A 13,546-nucleotide genomic window follows, 5' to 3' on the forward strand; every position below is an offset into this window, starting at 1 on the left:
TGCCAAACCGAGAAAGTTGATGTGATTTGTGTATCGGAGCATTGGCTTTCTGAAAATCAAGTAGAATATTTTGTGCCCCGTGGATATACTGTTGCAGATATATTTTGTAGGAGTAAAAAGAAAAATGGGAGAGCTGGGATTTTAGTTAGAGAGTGTTTAAAATTTGTAAAAATTGATGTAAGTCAATATTGTGTGGAATTAGAGGGAAAATTTAGTTGTGTGAAGCTGGTTGATCAGAATTTGATAATTGTTAGTTTGTATAGATCTCCAAATGCCGATGCTTATGTTTTTCTTAAGAATTTTGAATTATAATGGAAAAATTTTTGAAGTTTAAGGCCAAAGTTGCCGTTTGTGGGGATTTTAACATATTATCATAAGGACACTTCCTCTAAAGCATTACTTTGTCAATTTATATATTTTTCATCTAAACAGTGTTATGTGGCTGAAGATGTTGACAATATACGAAACATGTACCACTTTTAACCATTAAAAATTGCCTTAAGCAATCATTGTATCGACTAGGTGGAAAATAAATAAATACTTAATTGTGAAAACAGGTTGTGTCATACTTTTCTAGAAGCCTGCCACGCAAGGTATATAAAGAGACAGTCTTGGGAGTTGAGTTGTTAGTGAGGAGTTGTAAGTGTGTGAACTCATGTTGTGAGTTTGTTGTGTTGGTAGTTGGCTGACATGCTAATGTGGCAGTTATAATTTATAAATAAAACAGTGTACATAACTGACAGCATCTCCTGTGTGCATCTTTGTAATTACGATAATAGCTCTTTGTATTCTAATGAGACTGGTACAAAAACCAACAATTCAGAGTTACTGGTGCAACGATGTAATTCTTGATGCACCCTATTTTAGAACTGTCATGCCTCACGGTGGATTTCTCGAGATGAACAAATATTTACATTCGGCAAATAATGAGGTCACTGATACATCCGATCCTTTTAGAAAGGAGATGGAGGAGATGACTGAAACCATATTTAGAACTTTGTACACACCTGGCAGGAACATTTTATTAGACGAATCGCCGATGAAATGCAGTCTTCATTTCATTCAGTACAACAAATCTAAGTGTGCACGGTTTGGTATAAAGTTTTATAAACTGTCCTCCTCAAACAAGGGTTACATACATTCCTTCAAAATATACAGTATGTCGGTCGAGATAAAGTCAATACCTTGCAATAATTTTCTCAATGGCTGATGATGGCACGCGAGTTGCCGAAACCGGTACTATAATGTACACCATAATGTTTATAATAAAAATGTGATGTCTTAAATGAATCACTATGTCAGTGTATTGAATAGGTGGAAACCTTTTATCTTTAATAAGCATTGTAAATCTCGATTCAATACGGACCATAATGAAATTCTTAATATTAAACAATGATATGCCAGCTAGCAGCAAGATAGAGATAGATAAGATGTCTCACTGTAATTTACTGGATAAGGGCTATTGTTTTTATGTAGATAATTGTAGATATTCATCACCGGATCTGTATCATTAATTACACTAAAAAGGGACAAATGTGTAGAACAGTCAGGGCCAATAGGAAAATGCCCAAAGAAATAGGTAAGGAACAGCTCCAGGAAGGCGGGAAGTTATATATTTTTGCAACAATATGTGTGCAGTCAAGTGGAGGGACAAGGAGGATGTTTTGGTGCTCTCAACAATGCATGGACAGGACTTTGCTTGCACTGGATAGATTGACCGGAAGACTGGAGTTGTCATATTAAAACCCACAGCTATTATATCTTATAATGCCAACAAAGGAGGAGTAGATTTACGAGACCTTCTTAGTCAGTTTCATGTTAAGCGTAAGACACCCAAGGCTACAAAAATAATTTTTTTAATATTTTGGATATGATCCTTCTGAATTCCCATATCCTGCACCGAATTGTCAACGAGAAAGAACACAGAACATTTAATGTTTTCAAACAGAAATTGGCAGAAGAAATTATTGGTTGTTCCTTTCAAGATGGGGCTGTAGCTAGACGTTCTCTCACACCTGAAGAGTTACCATCAAGACTGAGTGGCCGCCATTTCCGAATCAAAGTGGAACCCTCTGCTGCAAAGGGTTCTGGAAAAACAAAACGGTGTGTTGCATGCCTGAAACACAAGTAGAGGAAGAAGACCACCTTGGCAGTGTGATCAACGTAAAGTTCCAATTTGTATGGACCATTTTCAGCCATTCCACACACTAAAAGAATTTCTGAGGTAAGATATGTAATGAAAAATTTTAATTTTCACAGGGATTTTTGTGTGTTTGTTTTCTGTATTGTTCTGTTTTTGTGTCATGAGCAGTAGTGTGAAATTTCTCAATATAAACGAGGTCCCATGATAATATTTGTAAACGATCACCCACTATACTGTTTTAACTGAAAGCTTGCAACACCAAGGTTGCAAACTAAAAAGTTGGCGGTTTCCTAGCTATGTCAGTACAAATGGAGGCTGGGTGAATATGGGTTAAAAGCGAGCACATTAAAATGGGGTTCTACTGTACTACTTTTCTGGCTATACTGTACATGCCAAAAGAGATGTTAAGTACGGAGTACAAATAGCCAACCAGATACTGGATGGACCTGAACCCAAAGCCTTCAGATTTTGCATCCGATGTTCTACTGATACTTAGTCACAACAATTTGTAGGATGATTTTGCATTTACGAAGGCGTTTTTTTTTTTTTTCAACCTCCGGAGGGTCATTAATGAAAGACAAGCGTACGTATCCAAAGGAATTTATTAACCAAATGTTAGGTACAAATGTGGTTACTTTTCAACATAATCACCATAAAGGTTGAGGCATTTGTCATACCTGTGGACAAGCTTTTCGATCCCCTCTGCACAGTATGTTGCCGCCAGTGAGTTTAAATAGGCCCGAACGTTGGTTTGAAGATCTTCATCCTCTTGGAACCTCTGCCCTCCCAGCCACTTTTTCAGTCCCGGGAAGAGGTGGAAGTCACTCGGTGCTAAATTGGGACTGTACGGTGGGTGGTCCAAAATGTCCCACCGAAATTCCTCCTGCAGAAGTTGTTGGGTGACACGAGCACTGTGAGGGCGTGTGTTGTCATGAATGAAGAGGATTACAGACGTCAGCATGCCTCGTAGTTTGTTCTGTACGGCCCTCCGCAGTCGTCGTAAAGTCTGTCAATGAACAGCTGCATTGATCGTAGACCCCCGTTCCATGAACTCAACTAGCAACACACCCTTTTGGTCCCAAAAGACTGTAGCCATCATCTTCCTTTCGTTGAAGGTTTGCTTAAACTTCTTCGGTTTCTTTGGTGAGTGCGTGTGCATCCATTGACGTGACTTGTTTTGTTTTGGCGGTGATGTACGAAACCCAACTCTCATCGCCAGTCACAATTTTCTTCAACAAATCGCCACCTTCAGCCTCATAACGGGTAAGAAACGTCAACGCTGCTGCCATCCGGCGACTTTTGTGGTTATCAGACAACATCTTTGGAACCCATCGGGCGCACAATTTCCTGTAGCCCAGGTGTTCTGTTAGGATCTTGTAAACAGATGACCTTGAAACTGCAGGAAATTTCTCACACAACTCGCTTACGGTAAACCTTCGGTTCTTGCGAACCTCTTGGTCAATTTCGTGAATAAAGTTATCTGTAGCGACAGACTTGCGTCCTTGCCCCCCTTCATCGTGAACATCGGTCCGGCCTTCTTTGAACTTCCTGCACCATTCACGCACAACACCATCACTCATAATGTTTGGACCGTATACTCGACTCATTCGTCGATGAATGTCAGCTGCACTCCTCCCTTCTGCTTGAAGGAAACGTATCACACAACGTACCTCACATTTGGCGGGAGCGTCAATAGTAGCGGCCATGTTTCTGTGCCAATACCTCGGCTCACACTGGTGTGAGGAAGTTGGCTGTGACCACGGGTAGAGGGGAGAACTTGCGCAGTCACCTTCCATGCGCGAACAGTTCACACAGCTTGTATGGTTCTTTACCTGCGCAATCGGAGGTTGAAAAAAAAAAAAAGCCTTCGTAATAATAAAAGGCCCTGGATACTGGTAAATGTATATTTAATCCATTAGGACCTTACCTCTTCCTATGCTTTCCATTAATATTTATATTTGCATCAGACTCCCCTCCAATCACAGTGAGATCACTCTTACTTCATGTCATTACAAGATACAGTGGAACCTCGATTCTCCATTTTTGGAGGAACAATGGGGGAGGGAATGTACGACAGGGAGAATGGAAAATCCAGGAATGAATGAAAACCATCAATGATTTGGCTAAACATCACAAAAATGAAATACCCTATTTATTAATGGTTATGAATTTCATGTTTATGGTCCGTATTGAACTGAGAATAATATATAAGTAATAATAATAACAACGTAAACGTTTCCACCTTTTCAATACTAAAATATATTCACAAAATTATAAATTACACGGTACTAGTTTCGACCCATCTAGGGGTCATCATCAGCTGTATTGGAGCAAAGATCACTTTTGGCGAAATCCTAAGAAAATGTTTTTTAAAGAATAACAAGTGAAATGAGATGTTATTATGGTAATAGTTAATAATACAAGGAATATACATACTAAGAGGTTTTTAACAAAGAATAAAGTATAAATGGGGTGTTGTAAAAATTATAATAATGGAAATCAGTAAGTTCTTGTATTGAAATGACATATATAATATATATGGCTTAGGAAGAAGGCTTAAGGTGGGGCTGAAGGGTGCAGGAGAAAGTGTAATTGTCTTGGAAAAGTACCTTTGATTAAATTTAGGATTGAGTTTAGGTTGGCTGCATTATTTATACTAGATGGGTCGAAACTAGTACCGTGTAATTTATAATTTTGTGAATATATTTTAGTATTGAAAAGGTGGAAACGTTTACGTTGTTATTATTATTACTTATATATTAATACCCTATTTACGCGGATAATCCCCGTCGCCGAATAATCCTCGCACCCTATTTTAGGAAGGGCCAATTGAAAAAAGTGGAGGGACAATAAGGATGTTTTAGTGCTCTCAACAATGCATGGACTGGACTTCGCGTGCACTGGAAAGATTGACCAGAAGACTGGAGTTGTCCTATTAAAGCCCACAGCTATAATATCCTATAAGGCCAACATGGGAGGAGTAGATTTACGAGACCAAATTCTTAGCCAGTTTCATGTTAAGTGTAAGACACCCAAGGCCTACAAAAAGATTTTTTAAAATATTTTGGATATGATCCTTCTGAATTCCCATATCCTGTGCCGAATTGTCAATGAGAAAGATAACACAGAACATTTAATGTTTTCAAACAGAAATTATTGGTTGTTCCTTTCAAGATGGTACTATAGCTAGACATTCTGTCACACCTGGAGAGTTACCATCAAGACTGAGTGTCAAGGCTTAAAATTCCTTCCATTGAAAGAGTAATGTTGGCATAAACAAAAATTTCATATCACTCCTCAAGTTCCACATAGTATTTACGCAAATATGAACATGACAGGTATAGCTACTTTGCTTGAACATCTGAGATGATAAACACATTCCACGTCTAAAACACTTCTCACACGCTGTCTCTTTTTTACTCAGATAGTAACACAACCAGTGGTGGAAAATTCTTTTGTGCAATGTAAACACTTGACACAGACATATCTGCGAACTCGTTTTTTAGTTTTGCGATACAGTAAAACCTTGGAAGATAGGAAAAACTAGAAAGGTTCCACTTTTTCAATACAAAAATGTTATAGGTTTATTTATAACATGTATTTGCACTTGGGACTAGTTTCGACGCTGTGTTGGCGTCATCATCAGCCAAAAAATGGGAAAATAGGCCAGTGTGTAGGCATTCATATTACACAAGGTGTTACATTAAACAATACAAATCTTGCAAGGAGATAAAAACATGGATGAATATAGAAACAAATGAATCGTTGAGAAAGCAAAAGTTATACATGTTAAAAAATAACCTTAACCACACATCTTGCAGTGCGAAAATATTCTTCTTGAATGATTCCTGAGTATAAAACACACGCGCACACATTTCTGAAGAGCCAGCAGGCAGGACAAAGTAAAGTGAAACCTTAAGGGATCTTCTGAGAAGAGTTCATCATTTTTCTATGTTCCGATTAAATAATGAAGTCTCCCTTGAGTTCCTGATAAACATACACAACAGGAAATTCTCCTTCACTCTCAACAATAGCTATAAAGACCAACGGTAAATTTCATTTTTCAAAGACGTGAAAGCATGATCTTGAACGTGATGTAACTCCTTTCATTTAACCCATTTTTTACACAAGGTGTTACATTAAATAATATATCTCACGAGGAGATAAAAACAGGGACGAATGTAGAAACACATGCACCGTTGAGAGAGCAAAAGTTGTACATATTAAAAATAAGCTTAAGCACATAACTTGCAGTGCGAAAATATTTGAATTTGAAAGATTCTTGAATAAAAGACGCACGCGCACACACTTCTAAAGAGCCAGCAGGCAGGAAAAAGTAAGGTGAAACCTTAAGAGTTCTTCTGAGAAGAGTTCATCATACTTTCAATGTTCCGACTAACTAATGAAGTCTCGTTTTGAGTTCCTGATAAACATAAACAACAGGAAATTAAACAATATACATCTTACAAGGAGATAAAAACAGGGAAAGTTATACATATTAAAAATAGTCTTAACCACAAATCTTGCAGTGTGAAAATATTCGTCTTGAATGATTCCTGAATACAAAACACACGCGCATACAATTCCGAAGAGCCAGCAGGCAGGAAAAAGTAAAGTGAAACCTTAAGAGTTCTTCTGAGAAGAGTTCATCATTTTTTCTATGTTCCGACTAGCTAATGAAGTCTCCCTTGAGTTCCTGATAAACATATACAACAGGAAATTCTCCTTCACTTTCAACAATAGCTAACGGTAAATTTCATTTTAATATTGTGCAGAGACGTGAAAGCATGATTATGAACATGATATAACTCCTTCATTTAACCCAATTTATACACAAGGTGTTACATTAAACAATGCACATCTTACGAGGAGATGAAAACAGGGCCGAATGTAGAAACAAATGCATCGTTATGCATATTAAAAAATGAGCTTAACCACACAACTTGCAGTGCGAAAATATTTGCCTTGAATGATACATGAATACAAAAACGCACGCGCACACATTTCTAAAGAGCCAGCAGGCAGGAAAGAGTAAGGTGAAACCTTAAGAATTCTTCTGAGAAGAGTTGTATTTTAAATACTGTGTAGAGATGTGAAAGGATGATCTTGAACATGATATAACTTCTTCATTTAACCACCTATGAAAGTCTCTCTCTATATTACATAGCTTCAATAACAACCATTCTGTAGATGCACAAAATAATCTTGTAATCTTCACAGGTCCGGTATTCAGCTCAACAAGAATATAAAATTGGTATTCAGGAATACGTTTTTGAGAGTTTGGAGGTTGACTGTGCCAGTATTTGTGGTGTATTGTTGCAGCATTACGTGTAGGGGGGGGGGCAGGTTTCTGTGATGTTTATTGCGGGACATGAGGCGGAAAAGCTATGTCGCGAGATGAAGAAGAAACAGAGCGTGTTGTATAGTTTAGGTCTGGGGAGCGGCCATTGTTGGATTAGGAGGGGGGAGGGGAGGAGTGGTAGGGGAGGAGGAGTGGAAGTCAACATTGCTTTCAAAACGCAGAACACGAACCAGAACATATTTTTCAACCAGAACTCTGTCAACCCAAGAAGAAACCACTACGCGGGCTCAGGTATTTACAGACTCACCTGTTCACAATGCAATTCCTCGTACATCGGACAAACTGGCCGAAGCTTCCAAACCCGTTATTTAGAACACTACAATGCCCAAAAACATAATAAATTTTCCGCAATGAGCACCCACATGAGGGACACTGGCCACCACTTCACCACAATAGAACAAGACTTAACAAGCCTAAAAAAAGTCGAGAAAGGCAAACTAATGACTGAGTTTGAGAACCTATACATCTATCTAGACCAACACTTCAATAAAGACAAAAACCTCTACGATATAATAGATTTAAAAAAACCCCTTTATGAACAAATTCCCACCTTACTACAAAAAATAAATTTTCAAGGCAACAACTTGTCTAAAATCTTCAATACCACATTAACTAACTCACCCAGCACGTCGACAATTACCCCCCTACCCCCCACCTCCCCCTTTCCGACCAATTCCCCCACACACAACGACAGCAAGCCCACACATCCTCCCACCCAAGCACCTCCCCCTCCACCACGACCCCACCAATACAGCACGAGAAATAAGAACCACTCGACCTTCAAAAACACAACAACACCCAACACAAGCAAATAACATTCATCACATTAACAAAAAGGCATCAATACTATCCGCGTAACTTTCGAGTCCATATACACCCCCCCCCCCCCTCTTTTTATAAACCAACACTACATCAACCAGCACTCCCAATACACAACAAGCTCGCCCCTCCACTCTACCTTCCTCCATTCTGACAGCTCACCTTTGCGCATGACTCCGCCCATGCCCCTACCCCCCAAAGCTCTCCACCCCTACCGCCGCCATTGCTAACCGCATGTGCGTATTACCGACTGAGCCTCCTTCATAGTCCACCAATACTCATCAACAATTACCTCTCAGCGACACATCAGGTATGCAACATAACATTCACTCTTCATTACTTACCATAAACCTTTCTTACACACCAACTAATACTATTAACATCTCAATTACACATAACTTCCACTTCATACAATACAACTTTCAACAACACGCCGGAGCCCAGCGCACATCGGCACGAATATGGCGTGCCACTACGGCTCCTCTTCGCAGTCAGAATGAGAAGATGCCTCACCCCAGCTACAACGCTCTGACTCTGCAGTTGCCATATACATTCTAATCTCTCCACCGCAGTTCACAACACAAGCAACTCTATTCTATCTCACCAGACCAGTAAAAAACAATAACTTCATCCCGAAGTCCGCCATACTTTATTCCACGGAACAATATCAATTTGTCTCACCAGCATCTCACACCGATGTCTTCACATCACATTCGATGCTACAGAAGTCAACTAAAAGATTAAGCGAAAGTTTCAACCCGCAACATTTTCCTAATTAGCAATTACCCACTAATAACTGTCACCATTGTTGCCATTCAAACGCACGGAATACCCATGAATCTCCATCCACACTGACCAGTCTCCGTACCGATCTCGGTGCTGCAACCAGACAACTTTCAGCTTGATGCCTATAAAACCTCATTTGGCTATGAAATATTTCCCTACCCCCGGTGATTTTAACTAAAATAAACCGCTCTACATATTTCTGAAATGTCAATGCTAATTCCTTCTTCCAACCTCTAAAACATCAGGACGCACTTAGTACTAGAATTTTTTATCCTTGCGCACCAAGCTGCTCTTGTGTAAATATGTATATAATTGTAAATTCTCAACTGTTCAATTAGATAATGTAATTACTATATAGTTAACAACCATTGACATTATTTTTTATTACAAACATTTACGCTGAATGTTATAATGTAAATATTTTAAAACTTTATCTCAACTGTTCAATTGAACAATGTAAATACTGTATAGTTGCCAACCTTTGACATTAATTTTTGGTTACAAACATTGACACCGAACACTACACCTTTTCTCCCTTCATTGTTATAATGTAAATATTTTTAAACTTTATATTTTCCTATGATTGCGTCAACTGTTCTCCAGAGCACCACTGCCGAACTCTACTATTTTAATTTTACGCATTGGTGCTGACTTCTCATCTATAAACCTATATGTTCAACCATCACTTTTGTACAACTATTTCCCATACTTAATTTTTGTATGTGTATTAATAATATGTATTAATTTGTGCATGTCAACTACTAACCAGGTACCTGATTTTTTGCCTTGAGGTGATAATTTGACTGATGATGCCCTCAATGAAGGGCGAAACATGTCTCAAGTGGAATCAATAATAAATTCCTAATTTATAACATTTATATGTATTGAATAGGTGATAAAACAAACCTTTTAGGTAGCGTAAACTCACAGTGTTCCAAACATTAAGGTACTACTCACAAGTATTGTACGTCGTAAAGACCTATGGTGTTTCTCACACAATGGCGCCACTCATAGCCAACGCAAACCGATGAGGTTCCTCACCTAGGTGTACTAATCACGGGCGCCGGTATTCCCGTGGTGTTCATACACAGTGGGTACTAATCACTGGCAACGCAGACCTACGGTGTCGCTCGTATAGTGGTACAACTCACAGGCTACGCCCAGATGCATGGTGTCGCTCACACGGGTACAACTCACAGGCAACGCCCAGACCTGTGATGTTGCACACACAGGCACGACTCACTGGTACTGGAAACCCACACTGAACCCCACTCGAGTGCTACGAATCACAAAACTATGGATTACCTAACAATAAAAGCGACCGATGGTGTTCCGCGTGTGATGGTACTAATCAAAAGTAGTTTCATGGTTTTAATACAATCATTCCTTGGTCGCCCCTTTTAGTCGCCTCTTACGACAGGCAGGGGATACCATGGGTGTATTATTCGTCAGCCTCCCCCACCCACAGCGGGTGAGTGTTTGGTCCGCGAGAGGTATTTTATTTCCCTCAAGTCTGCCGGCAAGCCGGTTAGGACCCCCCTATCCGCCACCTGGGACGCGCCACGTGGGAGTATCACCTCTCCCCCTGCTACGCCAGCGTAGCAGGTTCGTGGAAACACTGAATACAAACAAATTTCGATTTCACTGAAACTTAGCAACTAAGAAACACACTGTAGACACACCGAAGCGAGTAAAAGTGCGGACAGCTACCCCTGTATGTTACGGAAGACGCATGCCGAGAAAATTCAAATTCAAATTACTCTGTAAAATACTATTTAAAAAAAAATGTAAATGTCTTGAATTAAAAGTCTGCATTGTTTTCCATTTAAATATGACATATGGGGGCAGTTTCCTTCCATCTGCGGTTCACAAAGCATAACTGTACACCCAACATCAAAAACTACAAGAACCAGGAGAGTGTTGCCAACCTCAACGGAAATAAAACCTGCATCCCAATTTCGTACCTCAATTTTTTTTTAAATATGCGGGGATTATTCGTGTAAATATGGTATGTATAATTATAATCTTACAAACACTCCTAAACCAAACTACAGCCCTAATGTGCCTTTGCCTGCCAAGTGACTGCTGCTCAGTCCGAAGGCCTGCAGTTTACGAGGTGATGTGTGGTCAGTGTGACGAATCCTCTTGGCCGTTATTCCTGGCTCTCCAGATTGGGTCACTATCTATCATTACATAGCTCCTCAATTAAAGGTAATCGCATAGGCTGAGTGGACCTGGAACCAGCCCTTACATCCAGGTAAAAATGCCTGACCTTGCCGGGAATTGAAACCGGGCCCTCCAGGTGAGAGGCAGGCAAGTTAGACCGCGGGCAGGCTTCAAACATTAAATACCGGTACACACGTTAAAAATCTAGATACTTAAATTCGATGCTAAGACGTCCCTTATGCAAGTTCATTTTGCAGTGCAGAATTTGCTCTAATTATCACAATGATGGGGCGTTAACGCCAAGATCCACAAGTATGCCGTAGCCGCCCTTTCATGATATATTTCTTGAAAAACGCTTCGCCGAGGATTTAGCGTTGATGGGATTTAAATTTCCGGACGGTTGACCCGGGAAATCGTTTCATCATAGAACGGATAATGCAGGATGTTTACAACATGATTTAATTAGGATGCTTGCGGGAACATGTAATTTGAACGAATAATCTGGGAAAACAGTTTCCGGGAACGGATAATCGAGGTTCCACTGTATCTTGCTTCTTAACTCCTAATCTAGAGAAATACAACCACTCGGCCTGTATAAAATGTACATGATGCATCCACAAATCGGCTACGTTATTCCATTAAACTACAGAGCTAATATCCGAAATGGAACTGAAGAAGTGAAACACTAGGAGCTTGAAAAGAAATTCATCAAGTATCATACTTGAAAATGAGCTTTTCTTAGACTTAAGTAGTAGTGCCCTGAAGATGGTTTTCCATGGTTTCCCATTTTCACACCATGCAAATGCTGGGGCTGTACCTTAATTAAGGCCACGGCCGCTTCCTTCCCACTCCTAGCCCTTCCCTGTCCCATCGTCGCCATAAGACCTATCTGTGTCGGTGCGACGTAAAGCAACTAGCAAAAACAAAAGTTGTAGTAATAGTAGTAGTAGTAGTAGTAGTAGTAGTAGTAGTAGTTTAATACGTGAAATTGTATTTGTTGTGTGTCCTTCGTGATCTCAGCTCTGCGCCTGATAGTTCCGCAACACGCCGCAGTCCGGATCTTTCCAGACTCTACGAGGTGACTGCAGTGCGCTTGCTTGTGACGTCAGCCAGCGCTATAAAAGGAGCAGCATTCCGCTACTTCCTAGGACTCCCCAGTGTCTAACGCCAGATTACACTGCAAGTCGAACACGGAGGCTATCCCTCTTAAACATGTGTATCGAACAGGTAGACTGAATTCTAGTGATGAGGTTTCACCTCTAGACACTGCCTCACCTCCCGCTTCCTGTAGCCACGTCGAGCCCCGATGTCAGTATTCTACTCATCCCACAGTCCTCACTTATGCTCCGACATCAACATTAGTATTCTACTAATTGTGAATATATTTATGTCAGCTCCTGACAAGCCTACGGCAATTACTAGCATTCTGTTAGTACGAACTTTCATTGCAAGTTACACTAGTAATTCTATCAAGCAGATAGTTTTCGACTATCTTGAACTCTCCCTTATTTGACAGATTATCTCCTCAAGATAGATTCGTGTGTATATAGAACTCTCATGTGTATAAAGTGTATATTTCAACAGACCCTCAGTCTACTGTTAATATCATCATTAATTGCATACAAGTTCATCCAGCTTCAAGAAAAGTTCAGTTATATTTATGTATATATTGTGTAAAAACTTACTGAAGCAATAAATTTATGTTGTGTTTCTGTATGCCGATTCCTTGTATACAACAGTACTGATGTGCAACAAAGCTAATGCAATAAGCCCACAGTAGTGATAAGGAAGAAATTAGCTTTTAGATTAAGACAAGACAGAAGTCATGGGAAGCAAAGCATGTAATGATGCATTTTAGGTTGTAGTTCGTTTATTTCCAGTCTATCATTATCACGGCATCTGCTGCATATCACTCACGCCAATTTCTTTTCTGAGAGCTTCGATCAATTCACAGGCCAGCCTTGAAGTATGTTTTGATAGGACAGGGACTGTTTCAAGAAATAGGCTTTAACCTTCTCTATAGCAGTTACGTTTTTCACTGACAATTTAGGCCAGATAAGCAACCTCAATTTCACAAGTCAGAATCAGCATTATTTTGGTGGATAAGAGGGCCAGGGGTGTTTCGATTGATAGCTGTTGAATGTTCTCTATATCATGTGTTGCTTTTGTTGCTACTGTGGATCTTTCTTTCATGCAGGTTTAGAATGAAGCAATTGTTGTCTGTAGAGTAATGCCCACGTATTTAAAGGTATAAGCTATTTCAGAGGGTT

The 13,546-nt window shown here is 39.8% G+C and overlaps 1 protein-coding gene across 1 annotated transcript in view; it reads right to left on the reverse strand.

Annotated features, from left to right (window-relative positions):
- LOC136865963 (apoptosis-inducing factor 1, mitochondrial) overlaps positions 1-13,546 on the reverse strand; it is a 268,552-nt gene that overhangs the window by 12,936 nt on the left and 242,070 nt on the right. The window lies entirely within an intron of this gene.

The sequence above is a fragment of the Anabrus simplex genome, chromosome 3, assembly GCF_040414725.1.
Source record: "Anabrus simplex isolate iqAnaSimp1 chromosome 3, ASM4041472v1, whole genome shotgun sequence".
In the NCBI taxonomy this organism is placed as follows: domain Eukaryota; kingdom Metazoa; phylum Arthropoda; class Insecta; order Orthoptera; family Tettigoniidae; genus Anabrus; species Anabrus simplex.